The sequence below is a fragment of the Peromyscus leucopus genome, chromosome 2 (genome assembly GCF_004664715.2).
Source record: "Peromyscus leucopus breed LL Stock chromosome 2, UCI_PerLeu_2.1, whole genome shotgun sequence".
In the NCBI taxonomy this organism is placed as follows: Eukaryota; Metazoa; Chordata; class Mammalia; order Rodentia; family Cricetidae; genus Peromyscus; species Peromyscus leucopus.
This window is the reverse complement of record NC_051064.1, coordinates 73,815,557-73,833,201: the sequence shown is the minus strand read 5'-3', so window position 1 is coordinate 73,833,201 and position 17,645 is coordinate 73,815,557. Positions and strand designations below refer to the sequence as shown.

The 17,645-nt window shown below is 43.3% G+C and overlaps 1 protein-coding gene across 1 annotated transcript in view; it reads right to left on the bottom strand.

Moving 5' to 3' along the window:
* The window catches only part of Pappa (pappalysin 1), a 252,295-nt gene that overhangs the window by 106,434 nt on the left and 128,216 nt on the right, over positions 1–17,645 (bottom strand).

Sequence of the window (17,645 nt, the reverse complement as noted above, 5' to 3'; positions counted from 1 at the left end):
TGCCAAACCTGATTTCAAGCTGTTTCAACAGATCATTCTACATAAAGACTTTAATGAAAGTTTTGAATGAAGGTCTAGCACAAGCACTGGCATACATGAATCCTAAGAGTTTAACTCAGTAACTAACCCATAACAAGGTCCCGGTGTTTCACCATGTATCCTAAATGTTGTTTTATTTTCTGCCTTTTGCAATTTTGAAAAAGAAATAGAATATCTGGATAGAAAATGGAAGACATATTGTACTGAAATTTAATAAAGAGAATTGGCAGTCTTCTGAATTATAATTGAAGGTGCATTGATATCACCTTGAATTTAGTATATTTATTTAAATGGCTTGAGAAGTTTGGAGCAAAGATAGTGACTCGAATATAATGATAACACACCCAATAGACAGGAATATTCAAAGCCCAAAATAATTTTCTGCCTCGGTCTCTTTTGGGCTTCAATTATATCTCATGATATGAAAGGGTGAGGACAGTTCATACCATAGGAATTGTTAGTGGCAATGAAGTAGATGTGAACACAAAAACAAATGATGTCTAAGACCCCAAGACCTCTAAAAGCAGCCACAGGAAATAACAAAATAAAACTTAGCTTAGATAATCTAAGCTAATAAATGAGGGAAAGCCCTAAACACTGATATGCAGAAAGTATGAAAAATGGCCCAAAACAAATGACAGCATACTATAAATAGATTCTAAGTGTTTTTGATGTGATCTTATCACCACATAAAGAGAAAGGAAAGGGGTGAAGAAAGAAGGAAGAGGGGAAAAAGAAGGGGAGAAGAAGGAAGGAGGCTGCAGGGGAAGAAGGAAGGAAAGAAGGAAGGAAGAAAAGGAAGGAGGAGAGAAGGAAGAAAGGAAAGGAAGGAAAAGGGAAGGAAGGGGGAAGCTGGAAGGAGGAAGGAAGGAAGAGAGGGAGGGAGGAAGGGAGGGAGGAGAGAGAGAGGGGACTCATCTAACTCTGACTGTGGACAGGTTCTTCCCTTTCTGGGCTTTAGTCTTTCCTTCTGCCCAGTAAACAAGTTAGATCAAATGGCTTTATAATCTTCAAATATTTTACTCTAAAATTTACTTGGATCTTCATTCTTTTAACCACTTAATCCTTAAGCCAGTGTTTTTTTTCAGTCTGAAATGGGAAAGTGGAAAGTAAAATCCTGAAAAGCTGTGAATAGTGAACTTTTCTTGAAAGACATGGACATTAAAGAAAAACACACGAAATCTGGCACAAAAATCAAAATTCAAACTTCAACTCTGCCTAAAGTATTCTTTGATATCTCATAGCATGTACCATTCTTCCATGACTCTCTCTTTTTGCTTTGCTATTTATTCTTTAAAGCAACTTTACTTTTCCTGCCCATTTTGGAAAGTGGCTGTACAGATTCTGATACAATAATATATAGAAATTCTGAAAGGTGTCAATATTTCTAAGTAACGTTTTCAACTTTTCTTATTGCAGGTACAAACCTGAACTCACCTCCCAAGTCACCAAATTGCCTTCCCATTTCATTGCTTATGTCTCACTAGGACCATTTATGTGCTCAGTGAAGGATTATCCAAACAAATTCTCTAACCTCTTCCCTGGCTTCTGTCTACTACTAGTCTACTATACTCCTCTCACAGCATTAACTTGGCTCTTCCAATATTTTTTTGCTCATTCAATTTCCTCTCAGAGAGAGCAACTGTTCCATGAAAACAAGAACAGGTAGTTCTGTCACCGTTATGTTTGGATTCTAGACACTGAAGACCATCTGCAAACACATGCACACTGAATGAGCAAAGGGCTTGTGCTGTAAATGTCTTCAGTAATTACACAGCTCATGTACATCCTGCTCACAAATGCAGTGACTGAAATTCAGAATAGCTAAGTATCTCACCAAATACAGCAGAGTTAATTGATGGAGGCCAAGGGTTCTGACTGGCTGATGAAGAACCATTATTATATAAATACTGAGAAAATGCAATATTTGATAAAAACTAGTCTATGAGAACTTCATGGATATGAGCACAGTGAAATACCATGCATGCAAATGAAAATATATACATGTAAGTGTTATCCCCCCTCAATCCAGTAAAACAAAGAACCCATCATTCTGATACAAGATCCTGGAGAGTCCAGCCGAGGCTTTTGGATAAACTTATTCGATGTGTACCAGTGGGCCAAGGACTGGAGGATGAGTCAGGACCCCACACGAAACCAAGCCAGTAACCATACTTTGGCAAAGCTGGTCATGACTAAGGTGACTGCAGTGTACTGGGTTCCTGGTAGGGTTCCCATGTAGTAGCCAGAGTATCAACATGGGTCCCTCCCATCCTGAGCCCTGATTGGTCTGGCTTGCCTCAAGGATCATCCTCCTGCCATATGGTTCAGTAAAGTCCAAAAGAATGAGGCATTCAAGTCACAGTGTTCTCCATTTCCAATTCAGTAAGACACCTTAAAGTGCTTTAAAGATCAAGAGGCCGGAAGCAGGCAAGAATCACCCTGGGTAAGTTTGCTCTTTCTTTTATGAGATGAGGAGGATGATACTTAGATTTTAGAACAGGATTTTATGTCAATTAGAATCTGTATGCTTTTAAAATTGGTGTTTTACTGTATTTTATTCTTAAAGAAATATGTGTGTGTGTGCCTGTTCACTCCTTAAATGAAGAAAAGGGGAGAAGGACACGAGGGAGTGAGAAGAAAGGAGGAGAACACTGGTTCTAAATCTAATGAGTTAACCGGAACATTTGGACACAGAAGTCAAAACCATGGCCCTTTCTGATCAGAAACAGTAAGGGTCATCCTGACTTTTCATGTTCAAGAAAGCTTTTAAGAAGTTGTAGTTGCTCTGAGGTCAGTTTCCACCAACTGAAAGGGGGTTTGCCCAAATAAAAGCCAGAGATTGTAGGCAACCTGGCTCGCTATTAATTCCAGAACACTAGTCAGAGATGTCCCCTTTCGTTCAGCTGGATGAACCATGCCTTAAAAGATGGATTCTGGGCCATAAGGACCTGGACTATAGTTAGAGAGTGGGGTCCAGAGTAAGTGTCATGAACTAAGCAATCCTTATTCAGGTATAAAGATATCTAATCTGAAAAGGAGGGGGCTCAGAGGGACATGGGAAGAAAGCTCGCTTTCAACCTTCAGCAGGTCTGAAAATGTAATCAGCTGCTTCCCGGTCCTGAATTATATGCATCGACTGTTTTCGGACAGACTTAGTGACAATGGCCAGGTGTGATCTTGTCCCTAGCTGTTTCTGCAGCATTCTCACCACTAATGCATTTCTGTTCTCTGATCCCTGCAGACTGATACTGCACTTGCTCCTTGAGGGAACCATATCCACCCTCACACCTTGCCTCCCAACTTGAGCAGGGACTTTGTCCAGTGTCCCGGGTGCTTTTCCTGTGACTAGCCTCATTTATCTTTAATTTAGAGATTAACCAGGCATACCTTCTGGAAACCCTAGCTGTCATTCCTTCCCTGGGAAGGCTAGTTGCCCCCCCCCCCTTGCTATATTCCTACAGCATTATCTCCTTGGCCAATTCAAGTCACATTTAGTATATTTGCTAAGTAAATAAGGGGAAGGTTTGCTAAGTGCCAGACTCTTGGTTAGGTGTTTTAAATGCCTACAGTTACCTAATCCTAGTAGATCTTTTTGTAGTTAGCACTGTCATTCTCCCAAGGGTAGAAGGAAATTGAGGTTTGAAGAAGCTAAGTCGATAAGAGAGTTGCAGGATCAAGACTCAAATCCACACTAGTCTGATGCTCAAATCACAGCTCTTCTGTATGCTCACTCTGCACGGTTCCCATCTTTTTGAAATGGGTGTGCATACAGAGGAGGGTCTTATGCGATAGACTGAACGGTTGATTTTGTGTCACTTGGGAGCTCAGAAGTCTGAGGGAGCCCTGAACCCCTCTTTGAAATGGTCAGGTGCCTTCAGTTTCAAGGCCTTTTCCTTATCAGGAAATTGGTGAAATACTGACTAGCTTTACAGATGTTAGGAAAACGAAATGATAAGACAAATTAAAAGCACCCATCCCAACAATCTAACATTTGGAAGAAAATCTGCTGTAACGGATCAGTAACCTTGGTTTCCCTGAAGGAAACACTCAACATCTACTACCCCACGCTGCACTTAAACTACATCGGCTCAATGACTGACGTTTGGCTAAACGTTTTGATTTTTTTTTCTTTTTTAAAGAGAAATCTGAGTTTTTGTTGGCAAATGATTGAACGTGCTGGGCCCAGCCTGCGGGCCCACAGTCCATTAGGAAATTTACGAGGCGAGATGGGGGCCTTCAGCTCAAGCACTCCCTTCAGACACAGTACTTACAAAGCCATCAATTTCCTTAACGAAGAGCATTGGCTTAAATGCCCCTTAAAGCAGCGCTGTTTACAGAGTCACCCACTTCCCTTTGAATGCTCTGCCTAGGGGGTGGCATGCCTGCCCTTCTTTCCAGCTACTAGTTAATTAGGTTTTCTACCCCAAAGGAAACTAGCCTAGGATTGTGCTTGATATTCAAAAGTCCCTCAATTTGGGGTTATCTGAGAGTCCTACAGGTAATCTAAATAACCACTCCATTCACCGAAAGTCCTCAAAAGTTTGGACTATTGTCAGCCCAGAGGTGGGGAATGAGAGGCATGTTGGCACCTGACTCCTTTTTACATGAAAATAAAGGGTCAAAGAGGCTTTAATGACAGATATTAGGAAACCCGTTGTGGCTTCCTGGAAAATAGCTTAGTAACAAGCCCATTGTGTGGATGAGGAGATAAAAGTAGCCCCCACCAGTTTTTCACAGATGTAGGAAGTGGACACATGTGTCACAGCTCCAGGGTCACCACAACTCGGAGCCAGCTGAGTGTCCCACTTTAAATAAGAAGGAAGTCTCTATTCAAGCCACAGTCCTTTGGACTCTGAACACCAGGGGAGTTCTACACCTTGATGCCTAAGAAACAAAGCTGTCTCATGAGGAATATCTCCTTCTTTTTTCATTCATTTTCTGTCTACTGAGCCCACAAATTAGATTCCAGTGTCCAGTGAGTGGAGGGGGAGGCTGTGTGTAAATTATGACTGCACTGTGATTTGCTCTGGGGTGTCCAGTGCTGCATGAACATGGGTGACATGGCAGGGGTGGGGGGCCACCAGCTCAATTTGAGGCTCTCTTGAGAAGAACTCCCCTTTGGAGGCAGCACCTGGACTGTATCTCTTCAGGAAGCAATGGGTGGTGGGGAGGACCTTGCCAGGGGAGAGGATGCTGTTAGCCATGAGATGCTAGAAACAAAACAAAACAAAAAAACATAGAAAGTACCGAGCAAAATAGGATACTGGACCATAACTGGCAAATGATTGTGTCAGACCATGAAGGTCTTGGCTTGAAGGCCGTGCTAACAAGGAATTTAGATTTTCTAATGAACAAGTATGCCTCTACCTTGGGCTTGAAAGCCATCATATAATAAAGACAAACTATGTTTAGGTTTATAATTAAATCTCTCTGTCTCAAAGATTGGGCTATGCTCCACCTGTAACCATAGTTACAAAATGGTTCTATACTGCCTGTTCTAGGAAATGGCACCCATGCCTTTGTTTCAGAGGGCTGTTATGACCATCTTACAACCCTACCTTTGTTTCAGAGTGTTATTATGACTACCTTGTTATGACTTCCTTGTTATGATCACCGTGTTATAGTCTGCTTCTGTAACCTGTCTATTTACCTCCCCAAATCCCCCATTTGGAAACCCCTTAACCCTGAGCTATAAAAACCCCTATCTTACCCATGTCCAATGCTGACCTCATGAACCCTGCCTTAGGTTCATGATTTATTTATCTTGCTTTATTTAATTACTTGCTTTAATTAATTTGTCCATGATGATTTGTGCCTGTGATCTTTCTCCTTGAATCTTTGGGATTACCATTTTCCTCAAAGGCAATGCAAAGCCACTATGGACACATTCCAGTGGAGAGGGCCAAATAAGGTGTTTATTCTAGGAAAATTGCTCTCTCACTCAATCAGAGGACAGATTGGGGCTGGAAAAATTGAGGGACTGGGAACCTGTGGGGGCTCTCTTTCCATACTTCAGCCAGGTACTGGGTAAAAGAATGACAGGTCAGGATATGGGGAAAGAATGGTGTGCGAGGAAATACATTTTGAAAATAAATTGGAATGGTAACTATTGGAATATAGGTAAAGAGAAAGGTGGTGGGAATGTGGGTGTTTCTAGCAATTCTTGTTTAAATGTTTGATTAGTTGATGGGGCCAACAGAAGCTTGGGCAGGAAGCTGGCGAAGCACAACATGAGTTGAGTATTTAAGTGACTCTCAAGTCCAGGTAAAGAAGCTAGATATGTGAGTCTGCAAGAAAAGTGAAAGGCTGAAGGCTGGGCTGTAATTCGGTGGTAGAGAGCTTGCCTCAAATATGCAAGGCAGAGAGACGTGTATGGTGAGTACAGTTGGGCATAAAACACATAAGCTGAATCTTCGGTTGTGACTTCGGATGACTCTGGTAGAGAGATAGAAGGAAGAACTGATCCCCACCCCCCACCCCTGTTAACTTGAGAAAGGAATCTGTGCTAAAATGGACAGAGAAGTAAGGAAAACCAGAAGAGGATAATACTTAAGAAGCACTGAGAGTGTTTTCCAGAAAAAGCTGGTCAATTGTAGGTAGAGTAATACTTAGCACATTTTGTTTCATCGTGATGTTTAATAGAACCCCTTTCTTGACCTCCTCGTGAGATGGATGATTCTCAACCTTGTTTGCTGGCTTCCAGGGATAGGGTATTCTCTACTACTGAGTAAGAACATCACTATTTTAATAGCCATAAGAGTCAGTGTTTATTGATAAATTTCTGGCCGGTGCAATGGCAGCATGGTATGCAGGCTTCATGGCACAGGACTGGCATGGTGAGAGTTGCTCAATCCATGAGCATTGCACACGTTCATTAAGTGCATGAAAGGACAGATGATAGCAACCCTCTGAGGTAAGGGACGAGGTTCCTCTTTCTCACACGGGAAAAGATGCTCAAGGACATGAGACTAGAGGGAGAGGAGGCTCCCGTGCTTCAGGTCTGGGCATCCAGTTATGCTGCCTGTTGATAAGTTCTTTTGGCAAAAGAGAACAGAGACAAACGGAAGGAAAAGCTGCAGATTCCAATAGTTCGCACAACGTTTTCCACAGTAATGAGGCTAAACACAAGTTATGTGCGCGGTTTTGGACTGCTGAATGGAGGGACGGCTCCTGCCAGGATGTTCACATCCCTGCCAATGGCAGTTGATAGTTTAATTTAAACTTATGGATAATTTGGGCCGGCTTTCTGACTGGTGTTGAAAGCTAAAATCACTCTGATTTCTCATCAGGTCAGCTTGCCAAAAGTACTTTGTTGGCCCCTGAAGAGCATCCCACTCAGGGAGGTTGATGTCTTAAAATATTGCTCTAGCCTGTTGTGCTTCTGCCTAGTAACAATGCTCACTAAAAGACCAGATACCCCTACCCGGGCCTCTTGTGGTATCCTGCAGTAGGCTGCATCAGGGCTAGTCAGTTTGCTGTCCCTACAGAAGGACTCTGCCTCATTGCGGACATTCAAACTCAGTAGTGCAGCTCTTGTTATGGGAGCTCCATTGCCTAGGAATGTTTCCTAGCCTCACCAACTCCAATCAGGAGCTTTCCAGGGCTCTGGGGGTCTTCCCATCCATCCCATCATACTGTCATTGATGAAGCTCTGCTGTGAAGGTCAATACATAGCATAGAAAATTTCATATGCGGCAGGTGCTTCCAGCAGATAAACCCCTTGTGTGAGATCTCAGGGTCACTTTGAGCTGTTGGTTGCTGCCTGAGGTAACAAAGAGGGCAACCTAGAGCAGAACTTAGCCTCACAGCTGCAAATGCTAGCATGGGGCATTTCATCTTTCTGTCCAGCAAGTTAAAATGAAAACCTTTAATGATTGCTATAATTTCAGATTTGTTTTATGCTAATTTCTCTTTGACCCTTAACCGGTGGCAACCTAGAGAAAGTGGCCTTTCAGTTGCTTCCTGTGTTAAGCATTTAATGATCTGTAAATAAACACTTCATTCAGATGGTGTTTCTTAAAGAGACCTAGGGATCCTTTTGTTCTGGGAAGTCTCCACTACTTCTTGTATTGTTTCCCCTTCTCATTATCTGTTTGCTATTAGGCCCTTCTGCTCCCCAGAGTACCCATTTTTAGTAGATAAGCCTAAAGATAAAAATGTAACCTAAAAGAAGTAGTTCAGCTTAGAGGCCCAGGAGCCACACTTTCAGGCCTAGAATACCTTACTTTCTGGTGAATGCAAATCTTGAATAAATTACTGAACACCTCTGTGTCTTGATTTCTTTATATAGATGACCTATACGATGTTAAAACTAGCCTATAGGGCCCATGGCATTAATTTAAAGAGACTTAATGAAGAAAAATCATAGAAGTAAGTTAATTAATAGAATTGCATTAAGAACCCATTCTCTGTATTAGTATGAATATTGCCAGGGTGAGTGAGAAAGACAGGCCCTATCTGAAGATCTGGCATTCTCATGGAAGGCATCTGGGGGACTCTTAACTTCTCAGTGGAGATGATTTAGGTTCCAATCTCAACTTCACCACTTACGAGCACCTACTTCCAACCACCTACGTTGCCTCCCAAAGCCTCAATAACATGGAAGTAGAGCCTCCACCATCCATGGCCCTGTGAGGATCAGGAAAGGAGGGTCAGTGACACGTGTGGCAGTCATTCTGGCTCAGGGAGGGACACTGGGGAAGGTTTGCTCCTCTGGTGGTCATTTCTCAACTCCATAAATATTTACTGAATTGCTCATGTATTTGGGAGCTTTGCTGTGTCATCCAGAAAGAGGTCATCATAATGTTTGTCTTTCAGCGGCATTGTGGGTCTAAAAAGAGAGACTTCAGTGGAATTTCCTGGGACATCAGAGTTAGGCCTCCCAGAGGTGGGGTGGGTTACAGATGCTGTCTGATCCTGTAAGAAGTGAAGCCATGTGGGCTCAGGTAGCCATTGCTTTCAGCCACAAAATGTCCCCTGCTTAAGTATATCAGAGAGTGGCTTGTAGAGCAGCAAGCTGGGGACACGGAAGTCCTTCTTTCTTCAAGGATGAAGGACACAGATGTGTAAACACAAATGTGGGGCACCAAAATTGGAGATGGGTGAAAGGATCCTTCTCTTTCTCTCTCCTTCTCCCTTTCTCCCTTTGCCTTACTCTCTCTCTCTCTCTCTCTCTCTCTCTCTCTCTCTCTCTCTCTCTCTCACCCTCATCTACCTGAATCTATCTCTCACTGTAAAAACTGCTATTTTTGTACCTACTATCCATCCATCTTGCTTTGCAGCAGCCATCTGTGAACAACATCTTCAGTACAGAAAGTAACTATCTGACTTTGTAGGCCACATTGGGCTTCCATTGGAAACACTATAGCCCTCCTTTGTAGTGGCAGTATAGTTACAAAGAGGCCTCAATACATTGCAATCAGACTTTATTTGCCAAAACCTTCAATGGGTTGGCTTTGTCCTTAGGTAGTGATTGATTTGCTGAGAGGACACATACCTGCCCCCTTCTCCTCCCCTGAGGCCAGAAGTCACCACAGTCCTCACAGGCCTTGAAGAACCTCTGCCTGCAAGGTTATGTCCTCAGCTTTCCTTGTAATCCACCATGCTGACCCTCTTTTAGCACTACAAAAGCCCTTCCCTGCCTTGAGTGCTGAATAATCTGAACTCCTAGTAGCAGTGACTTTGAAATCACCCTCATGGGCATTTTTCCAGCCCTCCCTGGCCTTCCCTACACACTGCTGCTTCTTTGAAACACAGAGCACAGAGCTTAGCAAACAGAAGGTACAATCAATGGGAAGTGACAGAGGAAGGGTGAAAGCCAGTAGCCAGTTTGCACCAGCTTCAGCCTGGCCCTGCGTGCACATGTTGGAGCAAGCAGCTGCCCTTTTCCTCATGGTGAAGTTTGCACATCACCTTGACTGTCCATCCATCACCTTATTTTCAGAACATTACTTTTGTCTCCAAAAAAGAAAAGGAGGATACAATTAGGACTATATTCCTCCCTTGCTTAATATTTCAATTTCCCCCAGGGCACTCCCTTCAAGTGGAGATCACAGCTCATGAATATTAAATGTCTATTCCAACTCAACATGGACTGCAAGCAACAGAAGAAAGCCACAGCCCAGAGAAAGGCCTTGAGACCAGTTCTAGTGGCTTCTTCCCTCTTGAAGCTTACCTAAGCTGTTAGTGTACAGATGCACTTCAAGGCAGATGGATTTCTGGTCATTTTCAGTTCCATAAGGAAGTCCTTGTTCCTAACTGCCCAGATTCACCTGCCAGGACTCTGGCTGCCCTTCAGAAGCACATGTCAAAGTCTGGTCTCAATTCCTTATATTTAAGAAAGCTTCAAGTGGGTTCCCTGATCCTGAGCCCTTTCTGAGAGTCAGGAAGTTGACCCAGGGCTAAGGGCTAGAATTCCTCCCTGCTGGTATCAGAGGCCTCCTGTTTCTTTTCACTCCAGCTCTGTCTCTTTGTTGGGCAGGCCTCCCTGCTTAGCAAAGGGGGTAGTGGGCTTTGGTCTGTGGCAGATAGGCAGGCTTGATCCTAAGGAATACTGACTTGAGAACTTTGAATGTATTCCTCAGACCTCCCGGTCGAGGACTCAGATCTTTGGTCCTGCCCACACGTCAGCCTTCCGCCCCATTGCCTCCTTTTCCTGCTCTTTTGTGCCCTTGGTGACCCCTTTTGACCTTCAGGGTGAAAGGAATTCCTTTCTCCTCCCAGAGCCCTTCTTTTAAAACCACACAGTTTTAAAACAATAACAATCTGGGATTTTAATTCTCGAAGTTAGACTCCAGAGGCCCTTTGGGTTCATCTAACTCAGCCTCATCACTTGATGCTGTGTGTGGGAATGCCTAGTTACTCTACAAGAGGTACCAACCACAGTGATTTAGTGTCAGAATTCAAAGATCTGGCTCAGAACCAGTCCTGCCTTAGATGCACCGACTGTTTCTGCATCAGCCAATTGTGAGATACAGAGGGAGGAAGAAGAGGAGCCCATGAGATGCCCTGAATCATCTTTAATACTCTGGACAATTATGGCCTTGATAATGGTGTCTATTTCCCAGAAAAGGAAACTGAGCCTCAGAGGCAGGAGAAAGGGGTCCATGGCCACCCAGATAGAAACCACAGACTCCATGCTCCCCAATGAAGCCTCGGCAAAGGGAACGGATTGAGTGCTATTTTCTCCCTGTCTTAGATGGTAGAAAGCATTGAGGCTGATGTAAGAGGAAAAAGAGAAGGCTTGGGGAAAGAAGGTCCCATCATGCCATCACTGAGGAAGTGGACTTTATGTAGAGAAGCTTTGTTTGTTTGGGTTTTTTGTTTTTGTTGTTGTTTGTTGTTTTGTTTTGGTGGTTGTAATCATGTCACGGCAAAGGCGCAAGAAAGACATGCCTATTCACTTTCCTTCCTTCAGGGATTCAGTGGTATCAAACAGAAATACCAGGAAATACTTTCCTACTCATTTGAGACTTTATTTGGGTTTTGGACACAGTCTCTGGTGTTTGAATTGTTTTCTGTCCAACCTGGTGAGATGACTTTGGACAGTTCACTCAAGCTTGACTCATTGCCTTTATTTTCTGGTCAGCAAGATGCGTATTATTACTCTGGAAGGTTTAATGATACCATATTTTTCAGAAAGTTTCTTAGCATAGTACCAGTGGAGTTAGGCATCCAACAAGTGGAACCCTGCCTGATGAGGCACACAGATTGGCTATCTGTTGTAAATCCACTTCTCTTGAGTCTAGTTGTACAACCTTGAGCAGTATACATAATGTTTCAGATTCACAGTTTTATCTTCTACCAAACTAGATAATGACTTTAGTTATAGCTGCTGGGAGCATTGATACAACTTTTGAATGAATTGTGTTAATAATAATAATAATAATAATAATAATAATAATAATAATAATAATAAAGAACATTCATATCACACTATCAGGGGTCACCAGTTTCAATGCTGAACATAAATGAACTCTTTTCTACTTGCCTGTCCTGCCTTGTGGATGGAACTCATGGCAAACTAAGCCCGTCCCCCAGATGAGGAAGTATGTTTGTTTTTCACAACAACTCTAAGAAATAGCAATGATAACTGATGTATTTTACTGGTGAAAAAACAGAGGCATAGGGTTAAAGTGTCAGCACCAGGATTTCACCCAGATGCCGGGGTGGTAACTACAATGTTTCATGTTGCTCTGCTACTGCTGTGCACATCCTGACTCCATCACTGCCATTCCCCATCCTCCAAAGCGCTCTTCTCTCTCTTTCTTCTTTCTTTCTTTCTTTCTTTCTTTCTTTCTTTCTTTCTTTCTTTCTTCCTTCCTTCCTTCCTTCCTTCCATCTCTCTCTCTCTCTCTCTCTCTCTCTCTCTCTCTCTCTCTCTCTCTAGTTCTTTTTCTTTAATAAAGGCCTGTCTTTAAGCCAATGTAAACATCGCTTCAAGGAAGTCTTTTAGGGGAAAGTTACTATATATTTTTTTTTTTAATGGAGGGAAGTGTGAGTGAATCTAGGCAACCGGAAAAGTCTGATTCTGATTCATAAATTTATTTTTTTCTAAGGTGAGAGGTAGAATGCCCATTATGGTTACACATTGTTGGAAAGAAAAAAATAGTAAGCAATGTAGCTCCCAGCAGAGCTGGATCCCTTGTCTCCCTCCCGGCTAGCCTAAGATACTGTTTTCTTTTTTAGTCAGTGTTGTTCTAAACTTTCCTCAGAATATCCACCAAGAAGACACAACGATTCATCTTCTTGTTTTCCTTTCTCGCCTTGGCTCACTAAGGCCAGGACAGCCTGACAGAGGGGCCACAGGCTAGGTGACCCCCTGCCCTCCCAGCAACTGGTGGCAAGGCAGATTGATCTTCAGCCCCCTACCCCTTATCTTCCTCATGGAGAGGGAGGACCCTGGGCTGTAGGGAGTGCTAATTGAGTTACTGGCCCTGGCTCTAACACAGGGGTGGAGATGCCCTGTCAAAGATGAGAGACAAAGTGAGGCTGAAAGCTGCTGGGGGAGAGGAGTTGGGATGAAGAGAGAAGGACCCAGGAGGAGTGCCTGCAGTCCTGGGAGATATGATGTGGGAGTCTCTATGACTTTGATTTTTTCTTGTCTATATATCAGCATCAAGCAAGGTTAGAGTCTCCTCAAGCCTTTAAATAGCTACTAGACAAACGAGGATTGCTCAGTATTATGTGGCTATCGAAAACATAAAGAGCCTTTCAGAGACTGCAAACCTGAGGTTCCAAGGTGCTGGACTGCATAAGGTTCACCACTAAACCAGAACCTGGACAGAATGATCCAGGACTACCCTGAAGTGTGCAGGGTGGGAGATGAAGACACCCAGGGTTGGTTGCATCTCCTGTGAAGGCGTAAGTGTCCTCTCTAAAGGTAACATGTTTTCAGCTTTGCCTCAAGATATATGACTAAGTGCAATCCCTTTGGGGGATCCTGCACATTTTGTCTGACTAATTTGACCATTCCCTTCCCTCCTTCGGCTTTTATCAGCAGCCTGTCTGTAGTTTATGACTCAGTGCCTTACAGAGGAATCCCCATTGCTGCTGAACAATGCCTCCAGCCAGCGCCTGCTGGGGGAGTTATCACTTCACTGATACCACGGTTTTGAAAGGAAACCCCAGGCCTGGTGTGTGTTATAGTTCTAAAAGGCGGAAAGAGGACAAGATAATTTCCACATTGCAAGGGGGATGTAGTCGGCATTACTCAAGAGGACTTGTGGGCGGTATTTGTTTTAATAAGAAACTTATTATGTTCTGGGGGACTAGGGCACCGGGGGTGGGAAAGTGGGAAAGGGAAGTCACCAGAGTGTTGCACAATAACACATTGGCACCTTGGGAATACTTCCGGATGTGTGGGCTTCTGAAAAGTGAAGGGGAATGCCCCCGTAAATCTGTCACCCACCCTCCCACTGCTGTTACTGGCCCAGGGAAAACAGCCCTTCTAAATGGTCTGTGATGACAGGAGTGGTAAAGAAAAGCAGCAGAGCAGGAGGAGCAGGAGAAGGATGACAAGAACTAAGAGGACTGGAGGAGATGGAGACAGAAGAGGAAAAATCAGAAATGCAAATCAGAAGGAAGGAAGGGAGGGAGGGAAGAAAAAAGGAAGGAAGGAAGGAAGGAAGGAAGGAAGGAAGGAAGGAAGGAAGGAAGGAAGGAAGGAAGGAAGGAAGGAAGGAAAATCTTTCCAAATGCAAAGTTCCAGAGTAGAAAAAGCAGGGTCCTTTATTCAGTCTGGAGGTAGGACCATATATATCTCTGTGAGCTCAGGTCAGTTGAGACAACATGAAAAATATCAGATCTCACATCTGGAATAAGAGCCACACATAGGATCATATTAAATAAAACAGCATAACATAGGGCTAGCCCTTCCAGTACTGTGGTGCTCCCGTAGAGGACTGTTGTAGCTGATAGGTCTTCCACAACACCTGTCTTCCCACATCACACAAGAGAGGGAAGCTTCTTCAAGAAATGCTACTAAACTTCCTCCTCTGTTGTGAGGATATCTTTCAGTTAGGATTTTAAGATATAATCAACAGAAATTAACTTGGGTTAGCTTAAGCAAAATAAACAAAATAAATCAGCCATTTGAAATACCCAATAACTGATGGAAGGCTTTCTTCAAGGGCTGGACACCAGAAAGTGCATGCCCTAAAGGCCAATTTCAGGCAGAAGATCTGGCCTTGGGACTAGCCTTGGAAAGAACTAACACACCTGTTCCTGTCTCCTCAGCTCTGATGCTAGAGGGTGTCTCTAGTACTTTCCTGCATCCTCATCAAAATGGATTCCACAGTGGCTTTTGAATCCAAGTTGTGTATTGGTTGTCTTTTGGGGTAGAAGGTAAATGTGAGCCCCACTCAAGCTACTGGGTGACTTAGGGAAGAAGCTTGGATATTCAACTATTCTAATGAGGATTGTGCTCTACCTCATTGGGAGAATGATTCTGATTCTGATTCTGATCCCTCAAATCTAGAAAGAGGATAGTAATAGATATCTGCCACAGATGAGCCCTAGGTCTTTCGCATTTTCTGAATGACAATACCAAGTCTTAGTCAACATTGTATTTCCAAGCTGTGGTATGAACCCACGTCATTCTCACAGAGGTCTATTTTCTTGGCCACTGTTCTTGACATGCACAATGATGAGAAGAATGTCCTCTTCAGTCAAACCTTCCCCAACACTCCAGTCCCACACCACTGAGTTATTAAAGCTATTGTGTGTGTGTGTGTGTGTGTGTGTGTGTGTGTGTGTGTGTGCGTGCGCGCAAATTTCCCTGTTTATACTTGTGTTGTTTTTCTTGAAAGGAAGTTTTTCAGACTGAAGCTTTGGAGTTTGTGTTGGAATACAGTCCCTGGGATCTGGTATCTTAGGATGTGTTCCATTCTGCCTGGAATGCCTGTTTCTCTGTAAGTGTCTGTCATGGAATTCTAAATGATCAGTCAGGGGTACAGCTGATATCTTTGCTCTAACACAGACATCACTCAATGTACAAGAAAAAGAGAGAGACTTCTTTTGACACCATCTATATATTTCACTCCATTAAATTATTACATGAATTGCTTCATAATAATAAAGTCCCCATTAACTTCCAAAGTTTTTAAATCAGAACTGATGAGTGAACTCCTTTGCAACTAACTTACTACAGCACTGTTTTTAAACAGCTTAACCCTGTATGTTTACCTTCTCCACAAAGCCTTCCTTTCTTGCTTTGTAAAAGTGACCCATGAAAAAGTTGCCCAGAGAATAATAGTTTACAAATATGCCTGACACACAAAAGATGGCCATCAAATACTACCCCCAAGAAAACACTTAGAACGCAGTGAAAAATATGTGTGTAAGATGGACTTAGGAGGAACTGGGTCTCATCTTCTTGACAATACCCTTTTCTTCATTTTATCTTTCTTCACAAATGCTAGAGAGCATATTTTGGAAACTTCTAATCCTGAACATTTAGTCAAAGAAAAGGAAAAGTGAGGCCCAAACAAGCAAGGAAAGCAGATTCTAGGTTTACCACTTAGTGCTACTTCTAGAAGAGTCTCTAAGTCTTACTACTCTCTATATAAAGTTCAGTTCCTTTTCTGATAAGTGGTGAATAACATCCTAATTTCCATCTACTCTCTAGCAACCAAAAGAGTCAAATAGCTCTGATGCACAGACCAGCAAGTGAGCATTTTTGTAGCTAAAGGAAGAGATAATAGTTGGAGTTCTCTGGGGCATGGGATCTTTCTTTCACTCACTCAGCTCTGCTGTGCCTGGGAAGCGTTCAGACAAAGGAACAAGGAGAGTGGCCACTGTTCCTCCAATTTATAACCCCAGTTCTGATCTGTGGACTGCAGGGTGCTGGCCCTTTCCTGAAAGCATCTTCCCAGTTGTGTGCATTGTTGAAGAGTTCTAAAGCATCTATTTTAGGGGACCCATGCCAAACACCCCATCTTTACCAGAACCTACTTTCTTCCAGGGAGTTCCAAAGTGACATACTGCATTCACATAAGTCAAGTAGGTAAGTATTCTTTGATACAGATTGGGATCAGTGATGGTTGGCAAAGGCAAAGTTTGGGTTCAAGTAAAGTTTGCAATTATGAAGAATTCAGCTGCACACATTGGGAACCATACAGAAGAAGGACAGATTCTCAGAGACCTCCTCACCTAATCATTTCCACTTAGAGGAAGCGGACTTAGGCCCAAACCTGGTCAACCTTATGTAAGTCCTTAGCTTAGCACGAGGTCTAGCACTTGATTCTTGATTTTAATTAATGTTTCCTGCTGCCATACCACTAGGCTAGTTGCTAATCAAACTTTCACAACGGGCTACACTTAACTCTCAACCTGAGAGAAAGTCTTCTGCAATTAAAAAAAAGAAATGAGGCAGAGTTCTGCCTAAAAACTGTCAAGTCCTCCCTCATTCGGTGTCTTCCTTTTTCTAACCATATTCATTTGCCTAGCATGCCCCTTGTGTTGCTTAGCTCCTACCTGGTGCAGGAGATAGCTAGTAGGTTCGTCCTGAATGTGTTCAGAATGGAATTAACAGTAAACGATGCATTTCTGTTACCCTCACAGACTCCAATCTACTAGGAGGAAGACTGTCTAAGCCCGGCGCTTTAACGCACTGCAGACGCGAGGATGCGATGACATCTCTTTCCCCATAGTCTTCCTGGAAAACTGCCTTTCAGTGAGAAATCTTCCCACCGCGGTTTTCATCCCCTCTGTAGCTGCCCAGTCCCCTTTCAGATAGTGCACCTCTGTCCTTTGTACTTGCAAATGAATTGTGATTAGTTTTCACCTCCAGCCCAAGGGATTAGCCAGAGGACCTTTGATCTTCAGGTATCGATTTGCATCTTAAAGGAAGCATGATCTCATCTGGGCCAGCTCAAAATTCCATCCCTGCCCCCACCCCCTGTCTGTTTACCAGCCCTGGGGCTGGACAGGGCCTCCCAAGTGGGGCTGAAACAACAAGATAGGCCAGACTCCTCGAGAAGGCAGAGGAAAACACATTTCCCACCCGACTTGGTAAAGGTGGGAAAAGGAGGTTTGCTTTCTGAGCACGGACTTGTCTGTTATTTATCCTGGGCTGCAGATCCCAGAGACTGCACAGCTTGGAT